Genomic DNA, 18468 nt, shown 5'->3' on the forward strand with positions numbered 1-18468 from the left:
TCCACTCTGACACCACTTTCTTCTAGAATGTATCCTTGAGCAGCTGCTTGCCGACTCCTGATTAGCTGTCCACAAAAGGCCAAGGTTGTGTCCTGAAAGATTAAAGGACCCAGAACCTGTTGGCTTTAGCTGGGCGGGTTGGCTGTAAGAACACAGGCCACCTGCCTACTCCAAGGACATTGGGGTACTCTGAAGGTGGAAACGTGTGCCAGGCTTGACAAGGGAAGCTACTGCCAAGGAATCTTGTGGCTCAGAATCCCAGCCAATTTGCACAACAGTCTCACCTGCTGTGTCCCCAAGGAAGAGAGAAGGAACTGCAAACAAACTCCCATTGCTCTGAAACTGGGTGGCTTAACTAGTCAGGGATTCGAGTTTGGAAATCTGCAAGACTCTCAAGTTCCTCATTTGGTCTTTGAGACACCCATCTTGTGTCTTCAAGGCAAGGCACAGTGGTTGAACATAGTAGATACCCAGTTCACTCTGAGGGAACGATGATGACTGCCATGAGGCTGAAGCGAATGGGGTGAGCTTCAGCCCTGACCCTCTCTCCTCACTCTCTCCCCTCTTTGCTTTTCTCTCCCTCTTTATGCTGATTCACTACACTCTTCTGACCACCCTGACCATCTCTCTGTCACTGATCTTTTTCACCCAATCTTATGACTGTCTGTTTATGGAAATTCTCCCCTGGACTGTGAGGGTCTCCAGACTGGAAAGAACTGTGTGCTGTTCACTCTTGCCTCTCCAGTGCTGAGGAGAAAACCCCCAGTCCTCCTCCTGTGTGCCTCCTTGATTCTGTTGCTGGGACCACACTCAAAATTTTACTTTTCACACCAGCTGTGGAGGTTTTTCCCACACCATGTAACGCTTGATACCAGCTGAGTGTCCTACAATTCAGCTCTATCTGGACATAGCGCCAGATCCCATGCCTTCAGGGCTCGGTCCTACAAGACTGCCCCTCCCCCACACCACTTCAGGTGCCAGTCACAAGTCCAGGTTGCTACCTGTGCTTCTTTTTTTTTTTTTTTTTCCATATCCATTATTTTTAATGTCCAGCGTTTATAATACGAGGGCCAGAGCTCTTTCCCCACCTCAAGTTTATAAGTTTTCGATTGGCTTGTGAGGCCAATAGGGATACTTCTTCTTGTCTAATTTGGTTTCTGGGAAGGCTTCATTCAGGTCCTCAATGGTCATCTGATCGAACGGAATTATGTTCCTTAGCTTCTCCAGCTGTTTTTCGTATTCCACAATCCTGGCCTTTGAGAGAGACAAAAACTCAGCACAACTTTTCACATCTTCTTTTTCTTCAGCGTCCACCTGAACAGTGTATTTATCCTCTGGCACAGGAATCTTCAGGGCATTGAACTTCTTCTCAAAGTCATCTACCAAGCCAGCCTTCGCCACATCTACTAAGCCCAGTCGATAGCAGGGGGGTTCTCAGGGAGAGTAGCCAACTTGGAGATAAGTGTCTCATTCCAAGATTTCAGGGAGTTAGCAATGGCCTTCTGGTTTCGGGGTATGATCTCCCCAAAAGCTACCCAGTCAATGGTTTTTAGAGCAAGTTTTCGCCCAGCCATCTTGAGATCCTTCACCGACCCCGGCTGCCCAGAGTCCACAGCAGCCGCTACCTGTGCTTCTGACTGATGGGCTATAAGTCAAAGGTTCCCATGACCTCTTCCTCAGTTTGATTTACTTGTTAGAATAGCTCACAGAACTCAGGGAAACCATTTACCTACAACTTACCTCTTTACTCTAAGAGGATATGATAAAGGATACAGATGCACATGCAGATGGGAGAGATGCAAGATGGGAAGGAACATAGAGCTTCCGGGACCTCTCTAGGTGTGCCACTCTCCAGCACTTGCGTGTGTTCTCCAACCTGGAAGCTCTTCCCAACCCACACTTTGGGGATTTCTGTGGAGGCATAGTGTAGGTACAACTGGTCATTAACTCCATTTCCAGCCCTTTTCCATTCTCTGGAGAACAGGGTAGGGGGATTAACATTCCAAGCTTCTAATCATGGCTTGATCTTTCTGGTGACCAACCCCCACCCAGAAGGCCCCCAAAGTCACTTCATCGGACAAAAGACACTCCTACGACCCAGGAAATTTCAAAATCTTAGAAGCCCAGGTCAAAACCCAAATATTAGAACAAAAGATGCTCCTAGTACTTTTATCATTTAGGACACTACAAGGGTTTCAGGAACACTGCAAAAGGAAACGAGTGAAGGGGAGACTAGAGAGCGGGTGGAGGAGGAGGGGAAGCAGAAACTAGGATGGTCTATTATCTCATAAGTGCCCAGCAAAATATCTGGCACACGGTATATGTTGACAAAATTCATGAATATACTTCACAGAGAATATGACCGTGAGCAAGTTCTTTCCTGTACCTGCACCTCAACAAAGTGACCAAGAGGGCCAAGATCATCTCTAAATTCCCTTATGGCTCCCCAAGATTTCAGATGTGAGCTAGAGACTCAAGGCAGGCAACACGGTTAGAGTTACTGGAACTAGGGTATGAAGTAGGAATTTGCTGGGAGAACAAGGCAAAATCTCAGGACAAGTTCACTATCAGGGTAAATAACTTGTGTGGCATCACTAAGCCAGACTTTTCTTCCCTCAGTTAAAGATGAGACTGATCAGACAGTTTTAAGAAGTTCAAGAAAGCTCAAGGAAATATTTCAGGGCAAGCAGCTCCTCCTAGGTCATCATACCATCATCCCACATGTTAGAGAGGACTTAGAAGGACTATCACATGCCAGTGCCTGGTGAGAGAAATACGTAAAACATGGAGTACTACAGCAGTAAGGATGCCAAAGAGGAAAAATAAAGTAGGGAAGAAGGATGGTAAGTGGAAGTGGTGTAGAGGGAAAGACCTCCCTGGCAAGCTGCCATTTGAGAAGAAGAGTTTAAGAAGAGAGAGAGCAAGTCATGCCTGTGTTTAGGGGACTATCATTCCAGGCAGAGGGAGTGGCCAGTTACAAGGCCCTGAGACAGCAGTGCTTGGCCAGGCGAGTTTGAGAAATGGGAGGAGGCCAGTGCGGCTGGAGCAGCGTCCTAGAAGATAAGCACAGACAAGCAGTAAGAATCTAGGCACACAGTCTTCTAGGTCCCTGGGAAGTTGTTAGCTTTATCTCTGTAATGACATACTGAGAACTTTGAGCTGGGCAGAAACATGATTAGAACTCTGCTTTCACAGAACCACTCTGGCTAGTAACAGTGAAGTGACCTTGGGAAGAAGGCAAGGGGAAGAAAGAAACCAACTAGGAGGCCATTGTAATAACGTAGACCGGGGCGTGACAAGTGACCATGAATGTGCTAAGGGAGCAGTGTTTAGATTCTGGATCTTTCGTGAAGGTAGAGACGACAAAGTATGCTGAAAGATGAGAAGCTGGGAGTGAGAGAAGAGCCAAGGAAGTCTCAGTGCCGTATGGAACACAGCCAAACTGGAAAAGGAAATAAAGCCAGATGTATTCGCTTCCCAGGACTTCCCAAACAAAGTACCAGAAACTGAGAGGCTTATGCAGAAATTTGTCATCTCTGGAGGTTCTGGAGGCTAGAAGTCTGAAATCAAGGTGTCAGCAGAGTTGTTCTTTCTGAGGGCTGAGGGAGAATCTGTTCCAGGCCTCTCTCCTGGATTCTGATGGCCTCCGGCATCCCTTTGCTTATAGATGGTGTGCTGCCTGTCTTCATGTCATCAGTGCTCTATGCTTGTCTGTCTCTGTGTCCCAATTTCCCTTCTTATAAGGACACCAATCAGTGGATTAAGACCCACCCTAATGACTCCATCTGTTATGCACTGAATTATGACCCCCCTCAAAATGTATATGTTAAGCCCTAACCCCCATACCTCAGAATGTGAGTCTATTTGGAAATGCACCTTTAAAGAGATAAATAATGTAAAATGAGGTCATATGGGTGGGCCCTCATCTAGTATGACTAGGGTCACTATAAGGAGAGAAGATGAGGACATGGACCTGAACGGATGGAAGACCATGTGAAGACAGAGAGAAAAGACACCTATCTGTAAGCCAAACAGAGAGGCCTCAGAAGATACACATCTCCTCCCTTTTAACATTGGGAGATGTAGTATATATGATTTTGTATCCCTTTGTCTTCTTCCCTAACAAATTGAGAGCATTAGTGCCAAAAATATGATCTTAATGATATTAATCATATTCAATTATATGAATGAACCATCATCGTAAATTATGCTTTTCTATTATTTTTTATAACTACCGCTTGTGAAAATCCTTACAGATAAATTTTTACCACCATATTGTATTGCTCTTTAAAAACAGAGTCCTAGAAGAGTAGTTCCTGGGTAAAAAGAAAGGACCATTTTGAAGGACCATTTCAACCCTGTCAACACTTTGATTTTAGACTGCTAGGCACCAAAACATTTTGCAAATAAATTTCGGTTGTATAAGCCACCCAGCCTGTGGTACTTTTCAAGCAGGAGAGCTAGGTTCTTGTCTCAAGGAGTTGAAGAATGAACCTCTCAGACAAAGGTGAGTGAGCAAAGCAATAGAGTTTTATACAGAAAAAAGGCTCTCAGGAGTGAGAGGGATCCTGACAGGGTTGCCACTGAGGGCTTTTAGGGCTGGTCTTTTATAGGAAGCTAACCAGAGAGCTTAAATCTTTTTGACTTCTCCACTGACTGCACCATTGATTAAGGACTAGTGATAACATTTTTAATGGCTTACTTCTTTCTAGGATCTAGTTATTTTCTGTTGACCACAGGAAACTGTCATAAATAAGACTTCTCCCTCAGATACCTAGGGCAGGGTATGCCCCCTTATCTCGGGTTTCCTTACACCTCAATATTTTGGGGATTTCTGTGAGCCTGATCCTAAAGCCCTCTATCTATCTCTCCCTTACTCACTTTGTTATGGCAGCCCTAATGAATCTTAATTTAAGCATCTGCTAAAATCCTCTTTCCAAATGAGATAACATTCCCAGGTCCTGGGGGTCAGGACTGCAACATCTTCTGGAGGACATACTTCACCTCACAGCACCAGATGCAAAACAAGCAGAGAAAAAAAGACGAAGACAAAGTCTGGTGGCACCAGATCTCCAGTTCTGGCCTGGGAGCACTGCCGGATGCTTGGTTCATGCAGCTCCTTCTGGAATTTTCTGAGCTTCTCCAGGATCCTTCCAGTCAACCTCCTTTTGTGCTTAACTTTATTTAAGTTGAGCTTTCTATCACCTGCAACACAGACTGCTGACTAATCTGATGTGGAAGACAAATTTAGCCATTATGAGTTGATACACCAGAAGGAAAAGAGAAAGGGAGGGGAAGGGAAGGGACGGGAAAGGAAGAGAAAAGGAAAAAAGGAAAGGGACAGGGGACAGGGGAAGAGAAAAGAAAGGAGAGAAGAGAAAAGAGAAAAAGAAAAAGAAAAAATGAGAAGAAAAAGAAACCCTTTACTGTCAGGTCTTTTTCTATCTCCAAGTCAACCCAACTCCTAAGACCTCTGAGAGGTGAGCTGCCGAAGATATTTATAACTTCAATTCTCTATTTTTATACTTCTCATCTTCATTGTTTAGAAATCCAGTAAGATTTTTATTCATTTTGTTTGTTTGGCAAAATTGTATCCTTAAAGGGCAATTCATCTTACAGTGTTACTACAAAACGGGAAATCTTCTCTGTAACAGCAGTAGCAATTAATGGCACACATTTTAAAGTAGTCTATTTAAGGTATTTCCTGTCTGAGAATACCAACTTTAAAAGACTGATCTCTTGCCAGACTGAAGACCAGAAATTACTGAAGGGAAGCTGTAGTCATAATACAGAGAATGATGATAATAAAACCAAAGGCATGGGGTGCCTGGGTGGCTCAGTCATTAAATGCCTGCCTTCAGCTCAGGTTATGATCCCAGGGTTATGATCCCACATGGGGCTCCCTGCTCAGCGGGAAGCCTGCTCCGCCCTCTCCCACTTCCCGGGCTTGTGTTCCTGCTCTCGCTGTGTCTCTCTGTCAAATATATAAATAAAATCTTTAAAAAATAAAAAATAAAACCAAAGGCACACAGAAAGAATTTCAGATGAAGTACAACTTAGACAGCTAAGGGGTAACATACTGCACCTCAGTGTAAGTTACCAAATCCTTCTCCTTCCCACAAATTTTCCAGGGGAAGAAGGAAGTATGTGCAGTAGGGTACGGAAGAGTTGGAATGGGTGGAGGGTGTTAAAAAAGAAAAACCACAAGCCAAAAAGGGCATCACTTGGGCCAAATCACCAAACCAGAGCTCAATACCAAACCTAACCTCACCTGATTGCCTTTCAACCTCCCCTTGGAAATGTGAATTATAAAGGGTCAGTCAGAATTTTCTGAGAAGCACAGTTAGGTAATCTGTCCATGGAGCCTCTCTTAGCTCCAAAGGAAGATAAAGTGATTTGGATAACAGAAGCAGCTGCAAAGACATACAAATGGCCAATAGACATATGAAAAAATGCTCAACATCACTAGGCATTAGGGAAATACAAATCAAAGCCACAATAAGATACCACCTCACATGATTCAAAATGGGTAAAACTAACAAACCAGAAAACAACAAATGTTGGCAAGGATGTGGAGAAAGAAAGACCCTCTTATACTGCTGGTGGGAGTGCAAGCTGGTGCAGCCACTCTGGAAAACAGCATGGAGGTTCCTCAAAAAGTTGAAAATAGAGCTACCCTATGACCCAGCAATTGAACTACTGGGTATTTACCCTAAAGATACAAATGTAGTGATCTGAAGGGGCACCTGCACCCCAATGTTTATAGCAGCAATGTCCACAATAGCCAAAATGTGGAAAGAGCCCTGAGGTCCATCAACAGGTGATGGATAAAGAAGATGTGGTGTATATATACAATGGAATACTACTCAGCCATCAAAATTGAAATCTTACCATTTGCAAGAATGTCAATGGAACTAGAGGATATTATACTAAGTAAAATATGCCAATCAGAGAAAAGACAATTATCATATGGTTTCACTCATATGTGGAATTTAAGAAACCAAACAGAGGATTATAGTGGAAAGGAGGGAAAAATAAAAAAGACAAAACCAGAGAGAGAGAGACAAACCATAAGAGACTCTTTTTTTTTTTTTTTTAAGATTTTTATTTATTTATTTGAGAGAGAGCATGAGAGGCGGGAAGGTCAGAGGGAGAAGCAGACTCCCCATGGAGCTGGGAGCCCGATGCGGGACTCGATCCCGGGACTCCGAGACCGTGACCTGAGCCAAAGGCAGTTGCTCAACCAACTGAGCCACCCAGGCGCCCCCCATAAGAGACTCTTAATCCTAGGAAACAAACTGAGGGTTGCTCAAGGGGAAGGGGATGGGGGATGGAATAACTGGGTGATGGACATTAAGGAGGGCACGTGATGTAATGAGCACTGGGTATTATATAAGACTGATGAATCACTGAACTCCACCTCTGAAACTAAAGATACATTATATGTTAAATACCAATTTAAATTTTTAAAAAATTAATTAAAAAAAAAAAGAAAAGTAAAATAAACCCTTATACTTAAAGAAAAAAGAAAGACAGACAGACCAGCTGCTACTCTTCTTCTAAGGGAAAGTGACCTGGCCTGGAACAATCCTTTCTCTTGTTTTTTGTTTTGTTTTGTTTGTAACTTCCTTACCATCCCCTTTCTTCCTATAAAACTCTTTTACTTTTGGGGCGCCTGGGTGGCTCAGTGGGTTAAGTCTCTGTCTTCATCTGAGGTCATGATCCCAGGGTCCTGGGACCGAGCCCCGCATCAGGCTCTCTGCTCAGCAGGGAACCTGCTTCTCCCTCTCTCTCTGCCTGCCTCTCTGCCTACTTGTGCTCTCTCTTTGTCAAATAAATACATAAAAATACTTTTAAAAAAATAAACTCTTCTCCTTTGTACAACTCCTCAGAGCTCCCATCTACTTGCTAGACAAGATGCCGCCTGATTCATGAAGCGTTTAATAAAGCTGATTAGATCTTCAGATTGGTTGTATTTTGCTGTAATGAGAGCAAGCAGGGAGAAGACAGGTGGTGGAGAAGGAGGCAACCATGAATGTCCCCAGGGCAAAGGAAGAATGGGTGGAGGGACAACAAACAAACACTGCATAACTTTGCCTTGAGCTAGTTATTACATTATTTTTCTCAAAGTACTATCTGATTGATGAGATCAAAAAGAAATGAGAACGTTATCAGTCTATGACATACCACCCAAGAATAATGACAGCTCTCAAATACTGAATCCATTCCCGACCCCAAAGAGATTGCTTCCCAAAGGCTTTATATATTCAATCTTGGCCACGGTCTGAAGAAGTGGCATTTGTCTTAGACTGGGCTCCCTGAAACGGACTTTGAGGCACGAACTTAAATACAAGAAGACTGGGGATGCTTCTGAAGTGCAGAATGCAGTGTTCCAAAATCTGGTTCCAGCTGAGACTTTAGCCAATCGTATAGGAAGCTCTGGTGCTGGATGCCCCACACCTCCACCCACTGAGGTAAGGGGGCTGGGTGAGCCAGTTCCCTTGCAGTGGAGGACAATTTCTAGTAAGGAGCACTGCTTTAGGATGGGGGTGGTAGGGGAAAACTCTGAAGAAGGGAACTTGGAACACTACCACCACACTGATTACCACTATTAGCCACAGTTTACAGATGAATAAACTGAAACTCAGAGAGGCTAATTAACTCATGTACAGGGAGTAAAATCCAATCCCTCCAAATGTCTATCTAAAAAGGCATAAACTAGTAGATACAAAATCACTGAAGGAAACTGGAATGATATGAAGGCAGAACACACAGGAGTGTCCACATTAAAGGCACTGATGTTTCTGAAAAATGAATAAGCCAACCAAAAGAGGTATTGGTGCCTATAGCCATACCACCCTGAACATATCTGATCTCAAAAGAGGCATGGTGGCTTACGAAAGTAAGCATGGGAAAATAAAATCCAAGAAGTAAACATAGATACTGAAGAAATTGCCCCTTGAAAAGTTGATTCAGGGGCGCCTGGGTGGCTCAGTGGGTTAAAGCCTCTGCCTTTGGCTCAAGTCATGATCCCAGGGTCCTGGGATGGAGCCCTGCATCGGGCTCTCTGCTCAGCGGGGAGCCTGCTCCCCCATCTCTCTCTGCCTGCCTCTCTGCCTACTTGTGATCTCTGTCAAATAAATAAATAAAAAATCTTAAAAAAAAAAAAGTTGATTCATGTAAGGACTTTGAATAATTCTTCCCTCAAGAGAAAAGAATATTCTTTTCCTAAAATAGTTAGATCAAGATTAACCTAAGCCATCAAGCAAGTGCCTCCCATCTTTGCTCATAGAGCAGGCTGACCTCACCAATAAGAGCATTTCTAACTGGTGTGGTAATGATATCTCAAAAGAAATAAAGGGGTTCCTGATTTTAGCTTCCCATTAGCTTAAACGACCACTGCAGATGATATTACACAGTGGTTGTGTATACTTGGTCACCCCATGTCTACCTCGAAGACACCTTACAGATGAGATGAAAACAGTGGCCACACATGCAAGTTAAAGAGTTAATTCCAGGAATTGTAACAAATTCACATAAACCCTAACATTATCCTTACATATGACCAGGCGTAACAGACTTGGTTTTTCATTATAGTTGCTACCATTTCTGTTACATATGGTGACCAGGAAGCTGGGCCAACCTGCAGTTTTTGCATAAAATATCATTTCAATGATGCTCTCAGACCCTCCCTGGGACAAATGATTAAGCAACTGTTGAAGGATGGGGAGATCATTCTTAGTCCTCCTAAGATACTAATTAGTCCATCAACAGCTGCTTCCCTAACATCAGAGCTGGAATAAAGAGGAAGCTTAAATGCTAATTTCTCTGGGCACAGATCTTAAAAGATTGACTCATCTAACAGGATATATGATACCAACCATCCAAAGAAGCCCTATGACCTGGGAATGAATGATGAATATCATAGTTTATAATGAATCAAGGAGGGGACTCCAGAAGAAAGGGCCTATCCAGACTACTCCTCTGCTAATCCTGGGCTAGCTGGAGTTCACGGTCATGTTACTAAGAGAGAAGGCAATGAAACCAGAAAAAAATGGTTATGCTAGTTCCAGGTTATGCTAGTTCCAAGCATTTCTAGGACTTTAGAGGCTTATGTAAGGGGAATAAATAATTCTTTGGTAAGTCTATTTATCCATTTTTTTCTACTAGTACTTAGCACCTGGCACAGAACATATGAGAACACGAAGAAAAGTGAGATATGGTTCTTCCTTCAAAGGGCAGACTGGGAATTGCTGATTGTTTACTCTGCATTCATTCTGCCCTTCTGTCTTCAAAATAAAGCCCTATTTTCCTTCAACTTTTCACTCCACCCCGGTTCTGGGAGTGGGCCTTATTGCTCTAGGAATGATCTCCATTGCCAGTGATTGGCAACAGAATGAGCATATGGCCCACTTTGGACCAATGAGACACTGAAGAGAGGTTTACTGGGGCCTTCTGTTAATTAGCTTCCATTCTCTTGGAAACTAACAAGGAAGTGTCCCTAACTCTGGCTAGCAAATACCCTATGGGCAGATAGCCCTGGTTTGACACCATCCCTGTGATGGAGGAATCCATCAGACGGGAAAATTTGAGTATTCAGTGAACACTGTGGAGCCCCAGACCCATCACCACTACATAGCACACTGCTTTCATTGCCCCGTACACGAGCTAACAAATTCACTTTATAGTTTAAAGCCAGCTTAAGTTTGATTCTATTACTTGCAACCTAGAGAATCCTAATGGGTAAAAAGCTAAGAATTTGAACTTAGCTCCCCCAAAGAGGTATTTTCTGGAATCCCAAGCCACAGAATAAAAAGTCTTAGATAGTACACTTCTCAGAGATGGGCCTGGGTCTAATATTTCTTCATATTTCTGGCATCCTTACAAATACCAAATGCTTAATCTCTCATGGAATTCAAATAAGATAATGTATAACTAAATTCTCTGGGAGAGGAAATTCTTTTCAAATTAAATAGTAAATAGTCACTAATACAAGATTTTCATAAAAATAGGTAACGTTTCTTGGGCCCTTAATATGTGCCAGGCACTGTTCTTTGTGTAATTGCTTTGAGTAATTTGCATGTATTAACTAATTTAATCTTCACCATAACAGGCACTGTTATTACCCACAGTTTATTGGTGAAGAAGTTGAGGCATACACATTTGCTCAGATACATATTAAAAAGTTTGCTGCCTGTGTGGCTCAGGTGGTTAAGTGTTGGACTCTTGGTTTCTGCTCAGATCATAATCTCAGTGTCATGGGATAGAGCCCCACATTGGGCTCCCTGTTTGGTGGGGAGCTTGCTTCTCCCTCTCTGTCTACCCCTCCCCATGCTCCCACTCTCTCTAAAATAAATAAATAATCTTAAAAAAAAAATTCTGCTTGTTTAAGAGGATACTTCTTGGTAGTTGAATTACTAATGACTAATAAAAATAAAATTTTCAGGGGCACCTGGGTGGCTCAGTGGGTTAAAGCCTCTGCCTTTAGCTCACGTCATGATCCCAGAGTCCCGGAATAGAGCCCTGAATTGGGCTCTCTGCTCAGCAGGCCTTCTTCCCCCTCTCTTTCTGCCTGCCTCTCTGCCTACTTGTGTTCTGTCAAATAAATAAATAAAATCTTTAAAAAAAAACAATTTTCAGACTCCATGTTTCAACCAGTAGGACTTACCTTGTCAGTTCATAGCAAGATTGAGTTTCATCTTCTAGGCAGGATGAAGGGGTAAAGAATACAGATTTGTCTAGTTTGTTTATGCACTTCACATGCTATGTTCGTTTATAAATTCTTGGAAGCCTGTTCTTTAATTTTGCCGCAGTCTAAAGGTTACTGACACGTCTGAAACTCTCCTCCATGTCTTTAAAATCAATAAAGATCCTAAGGAGGGTGCTTGATGGAATGAGCACTGGATGTTACAGGCAACTGATGAATCACTAAATTCTACCCCGGAAACTAATAATACATTCTATGTAACTAAATTGAATTTAGATTTAAAACATTTTTAAATCAATAAATGTCCAATGTGTACTACATGCGGTTAACTCTTTCATTAAACAATTTTGGGGAACCTACTACATGGTAGGCAGCTTTCTAGATGCTAAAGAAATATCACTCAACAAAACAAATGTACTTGTTGCCCTCAAGGAGCTTAACTTGCAGTGGGGGAAAGGGATGTAATACAAATCATCACACAGATAAATATGAAATCACATACTTTGCCTTGAAAGAAAAGGGGACTGCTGAGAGAGAAAAGGTATATCTCATTTAGTCTGTGTGTGAGCCAAAGAAAGCCCTTCTGAAGAAATGCTATCAAACGTGAAGAAAAGAGCAGTAGATATCTTTTATTATTTTCTTACCCAGCATCAATTGACATTCTTCTAGAACCACAGTCAGAGCCTTTCTGGACTTGCACACCCTTCCCACGCACACCGCGCTGGTGACAGATCTGCAGCCCCTGGCTGCTGGGGTGGGGCCAAGATTAAGCTGAGCCAATCAGTGTAAGCCAAGCGCGTGCAGATGAACACAGGGCCTCCCTGAAGCCAATCACAGCAGCAAGGCCCCATCTGGGGGCTTTGTTTGAAGCCGGCCTCACCCACAGCACTGAGGAGATGACCTTGAAATGGGGAAGACTTATTTTGAGGTATTTATTTATCTTTTTTTTAAGATTTTATTTATTTATTTGACAGAGAGAAATCACAAGTAGATGGAGAGGCAGGCAGAGAGAGAGAGAGAGGGAAGCAGGCTCTCTGCTCAGCAGAGAGCCTGATGCGGGACTCGATCCCAGGACTCTGAGATCATGACCTGAGCTGAAGGCAGTGGCTTAACCCACTGAGCCACCCAGGCGCCCATTTTGAGGTATTTAAATGATACCCGCCAGAGGTAGTGTGCATTGGACTATGGAGATGGTATGGAACACGGAAAAGAATGGAAAGATTCAAAATATACTTTAGAGCTAGAGAACGATCCGAAATAATTTATCTCTGCCCAGACCCATTGCTTTCTTATTTTGACTTTGTGTTTCAGAGGCCTAGGGGCGGCATGAAAAAATTAGTAAGCTGAGAACCAGACAGCATTTCTGGGGTTAAGTCAGTTAAGTAGGATGTGACAAGTCCTTTGCTTTCTCAGACCTATAAAAACAAGAGTGAGAGTGCCTTTACTTTTTTCCTTTAAGTGCTGACATTCTAAGCCTGATCACAGGAAGCTACCACATCAAAATATTTGAAAGAGATAAGTGTTCCTGACTTGATTAAGGAAATCAAGAACGAAAGCTTACAAGATGCCAGAGTATAGTCATTTTACGAACGGTGAGGGTAAAATAACCCCCAATGGCCTAAGAAGAGGTAGAAGCTTTTTTTTTTTTTTTTTTTTTTAAAGATTTTATTTATTTATTTGAGAGAGAGACAGTGAGAGAGAACATGAGCGAGGAGAAGGTCAGAGAGAGAAGCAGACTCCCCGTGGAGCTGGGAGACCGATGTGGGACTCGATCCCGGGACTCCGGGATCATGACCTGAGCCGAAGGCAGTCGTCCAACCAACTGAGCCACCCAGGCGTCCCTGAGGTAGAAGCTTTTGATTCTGATTTTGTGGTGATAGTTTAATCTATGCAGTTCGCAAAATGGCCAAAATCATATATGTGGCACACTGTCAACATAACCCACGCTGATCTGGACTCAGATTCTGCTACATTAAATCTGGTCCTCCAGGGGCACCTGGGTGGCTCAGTTAGTTAAGCCGTCAACTCTTGATTTCAGCTCAGGTTGTGATCTCAGCGTCCTGAGAGTGAGCCCCACATTGGGCTCTTGCACTCAGCGCCGAGTCTGCTTGTCCCTCTCCCTCTCCGGAGTGTGTGTGTGCTCTCTCTCTCTCTCTCTCTCTCTCAAATAAATAAAATCCTTAAAAAATATATCTGTTCCTCCAAATATAATAAACAGACTGAGATGCAGAAAAGGTACGTGAGCAGTACTGGACACAGCTAACTTCAGGCACTTTTATTGTAACCTATTCACTATAGCAGGATTTCCCAAAAGGTGTACTTACATGTTTTCAAATGGACAGATAGGTATTTTATTTTCCTATTTTTTTTAAGATTTATTTATTTCTAAGAGAGAGAGAGAGAGAGAACTCATGAGCAGGGAGGAGGAGCACAGCGAGAGGGAGAAGCAGACTCCCCACTGAGCAGGAAGCCAATGAGGGTCTCAATCCCAGGATCCTATGATCATGACCTGGGTCGAAGGCAGATGCTTATCTGACTGAGCCCCGTAGGCACTCCAAGACTTCATATTTTTCAAGTAACCGCTATACCCAACATGGGACTCAAACTTACAACCCGGAGATCAAGAGTCACACACTCTGCCTACTGAGCCAGCCAGGTGCCCTCAAATATGTATGTTAATGGTTATTTCCCTGGTGTTGTGTTTTCTTTACAGAAATATCCATTACCTTAATGTTCCTGCCCCTCTCTGTTTCCTTACTCATTACTGCCCAATTAGTGGGTTTAGAGGAAAAACTAAGTATGGTAGCTCAGTCTTTCCTTCTCTATCCTTTCTGATTCTGTTTCCTTCAGGGAAGACGACTTCTGTGGCATCCTTGGCTGTGAGGTAAATAGGGCCACCCCGCCGGGAAGGCCTGCAAATGGATGTATCAGTCCAAACCTGAGGTCCACCCCTAGGGAACCCATAATTATCCAGCATCTAAGCAACATCTCCCAGTACAGCTTTTATTAGTAATGAACCTGATGTTTTGAGCTCTATTTTCCTGATTCTTTCTTACCTTTCAGGTGGTCCTAAATTTGAGTGAGGGAAAATGACGTTTATTGAGTCTTCTCAAATTTCAACATCTATGTATCCACCTTGATGGATACTGGAAAAACACATGACCAATTAATTAAATCCTATGATTCCATGAATACTATCGCTTAATATGAATCTAATTCTTTTAAGGGAGGAAGTTTGATGTTGATTAAACAAAAAATATTTTAAAGAACAGTAATACAGGTGGTGCAAAACTGTGAATTTGGCAAATATATTAAATAATTATGAATTATCTGAGTAAAAAAGTTTGAAGATTACTCTACCCAAAAGGAAAATGTGATACAAGGCATGTCTTGGCTCCACCGAGTTTCATCATACCAAAAAGATGGTCAATTCAGAAGAAAGGCTTATAGTTGATGAAACCTTATATAAGAAACGTATTGAATAGCAATATAGTAAGTTAAGTTGGTAATTATCAGTGTAAAAGAATAACCTTAATAAGTATGTTTTCCAATCTCAGGGGCCCAGCAGCCACACCAGTACATTCCTGCTCATCACACATTCTTCTTTTTTTTTAAAGATTTTATTTATTTATTTGACAGAGATCACAAGTAGGCAGAGAAGCAGGCAGAGAGAGAGGAGGAAGCAGGCTCCCTGCTGAGCAGAGAGCCTGATCCGGGGCTCGATCCCAGGACCCAAGATCATGACTTGAGCCAAAGGCAGAGGCTTTAATCCACTGAGCCACCCAGGCGCCCCTCATCACATACTCTTCTTTTTTTTCCTAACTTTTTTTTTTTTATTCTTAAGTGCACCCCCAAAGCCCAGCTGCTGGTCTTTAGACCTATTCAAAGAAATAGAATCCCTTGGAAGCTAGCAATTCCATGATTTGGACAGAAAAAAAAATTAAGAACATTTCTCCAATATCCTATTGTTGCCAAAAAGCAAGAATGTGTTAAGAATGTTAGGAGAATTGTCTAAAGGATAAAGAAGCCAACAGAAAGAACAGCCCCTACCCTGACTATAAGGTGAACATTTTTTTAAGTAAAATCTTTATTGTTAAGAATAAAGTGAGTGGGGGGAAGTCAGAGGGGGAGACAAACCATGAGAGACTGTGGACTCTGAGAAAAAAACTGAGGGTTTTGGAGGGGAGTGGGGTGGAGGGTTGGATGAGCCTAGTGGTGGGTATTAAGGAGGGCACGTATTGCATGGAGCACTGGGTGTGGTGCATAAATAATGAGTCTTGGAACACTGAAAAATAAATAAACAAATAAAGGTGCTAATCACACACATACACACACACACACACACTAACAAATGTATGCCCCTGTTAAAAAGTAGAACTTTTTAACACACTAACAAATGTATGCCCCCGTTAAAAAGTAGAACTTCACCACTCATCCCACAAGCTTCTTTTATGAGCCTCATTCTGATCACACCCCCTTTCCTTTCTGTATATCCTCACTTTTATAATAAAGACTTGGTTGTATTTTTTAATGTTTTATCACCCAAATGTGTAATCCTAGACACTACAGTCTTGTCCATTAAAAAAAAAAAAAAAAAAAGATCTGTCTCTTAAGACAAAGTTACAATCTGAGCATCAAAATTGCTGTCACCATCTTTGCCACCACCATGATTACAGGAAATAGGATAAGGCTTGCGAAAGCCATCAATTCAAAATGACTCAAAACAGAAAAGCTAATTTGAAGTGTGCCCCAGAAGTCACTGTAATAGAAAATGGTGTATATAAAAAAAACACATTATTTTTATTGGTTTTAATAATCAGGAGAGTTTGACATTTCTTCTGTTAATCCTGTATGTTTACAAAGCACAGTCACATGCCTATCTCTATCCACTTAAGGAGAATAAACATTAGAAATTGTAAGCCCAGTAATCCCAGAAGAAGTAGATGCCAGGAACAGGAAGGACTATTTAGCTTGGGTGGGCGCCCACAATAGCCAACGAGAAAGGGGACTCCACGGTATTTACCAGTAAAATGTATTGGCCACATGACCTACAAAGGAACACTAACTACACAGACTCAATCTCTCAACTCTTAAGAGATTAAATCTCAAGGCTAATAAGGGAGATACACGTTTTTAATGCTAAGAGAGAAAATCAATTTTTGATTATGACAGGTATATAACAATGATGAAATGATAATTTAAAAAAAACAATTTCATAGATACACACTAGGATGGAAAGTTAAACCTTAGGCATAAGAAAAGGCCTGAAATAGTCTCATTGACATAACAGATATCATTTATCCAGAGAAAAGCTTACTACAAAAAAGGTGGTTTGGGTTAGAATCACCTTGGGAAAAACAAGCAAGCCTGACCAAGAATTAATCAGTCAATAAACCAAGTCCTATAATCTAGGTGGTTCTGATAAGGTAATCTTTTCTTTGAGATCTGATAAGAATTTTGTGGCCCAAGGAAAGGAGTAAAAATAATAATGTTGTAGCCCTCAGGGTGTATCACAACTAGCAGGAAAAAAATAAGAACAGAAATAAGAAAGGTATTAAACCCATGATATTGATGCTTTTAGAGTAGATTTAAGTGAACTACGGCAATAAATTCTGTCATCTTTGTTTTACATGTTTATGAATTAAGGTTTTTTTTTTTTATTTTTATTTTTATTTTTTTTTTCTTATGAATTAAGGTTTTGAAGTGTTTAAAAGGACCAGCCATTCAAAATATATGCTTGCGGTTAAATTGTTTAAACTTATGCGTTTAAAATTATATGATTAATACATTGGTAATCAATGTTTAAAGGCCTCCAGAAAAACTGGTTTTCAGTTTTGAGAATTCTATTCATGAACTTAACAAATGGAGCACTAAAGGAATAAATGATTGTATTTCTCTCCATGGGAAAACCCTTTGGAGATAAAAGGATCTGTTGTTTTACTTAAGTCACTCATCTCTCCCTGTGTTACAAATGGTCCCCAAACTCACCAGCTTAAAACAACATTTATTATCTCACGTTTATCATCTCGCAGGTCAGGGATCCGGTGGGGCTCAGCTGCCTACTTCTGGCACCGGGTCTCCCACAAGGCTGGAATTAACATGTCAGCCACCCTGAGTCTCGGGCTCAACTAGGGAAGGGGCAGCTTCCAAGCTCACTCACGTGTTCATTGGCAGGATTCAGTTCCCAGCAGGTTGCCGGACTGAAGGCCTCAGTTCTTCCCTGGCTATTGCTGTGCCACGTGGACCTTTGTTCCTTGCCCTGTGGACCTCTGCATAAGGCAGCTCACAACCTGGCAGCTGGTTTCAGCAAGCAGAGGGCAAGAAAAGCCAAAGAAAGAATCGTAGTTTTTTATAACCTAATCTCAGAGGTGACATCCCATCATCTCTGCCACATCTCATTGTGAGAAGCAAGTCATTAAGTCCGGTTTACACTCAAGGGGATTGTACAAAGGCAGGAATACCAAAAGGTGAGGATCATTGGGAGTCATTTTAGAAGCTATCTGTGAAATTTTCTTTAGACATTGGCTTAGAAGGAAACAATACACTGATGGTCCCGTGTGTGCAACCAAATGTCACGTTCCTGCAAACACCAAGTCACCAAATATGTATTGAACACCTTCTATACACCAGGCACTATGGTAGATGCAGGGGATACAATGATAGATGAGGCACACTTTCTGCCCTTAAGGATCTCATAGCTGAATGAAGAAGACCAACAACTAATGGTGAGTTAGCCACTCTCTATTCTCTACCTCTTCCTG

General features: G+C 42.1%; 1 pseudogene; it reads right to left on the minus strand.

The window, feature by feature from the left end:
• Positions 1–1036: 1036 nt before the first annotated feature.
• LOC131831378 (ATP synthase subunit d, mitochondrial-like) lies at positions 1037–1616 on the minus strand (annotated as a pseudogene).
• Between the last annotated feature and the right edge of the window lie 16852 nt (positions 1617–18468).

Source organism: Mustela lutreola, chromosome 5 (genome assembly GCF_030435805.1).
Source record: "Mustela lutreola isolate mMusLut2 chromosome 5, mMusLut2.pri, whole genome shotgun sequence".
Taxonomy (NCBI): Eukaryota; Metazoa; Chordata; class Mammalia; order Carnivora; family Mustelidae; genus Mustela; species Mustela lutreola.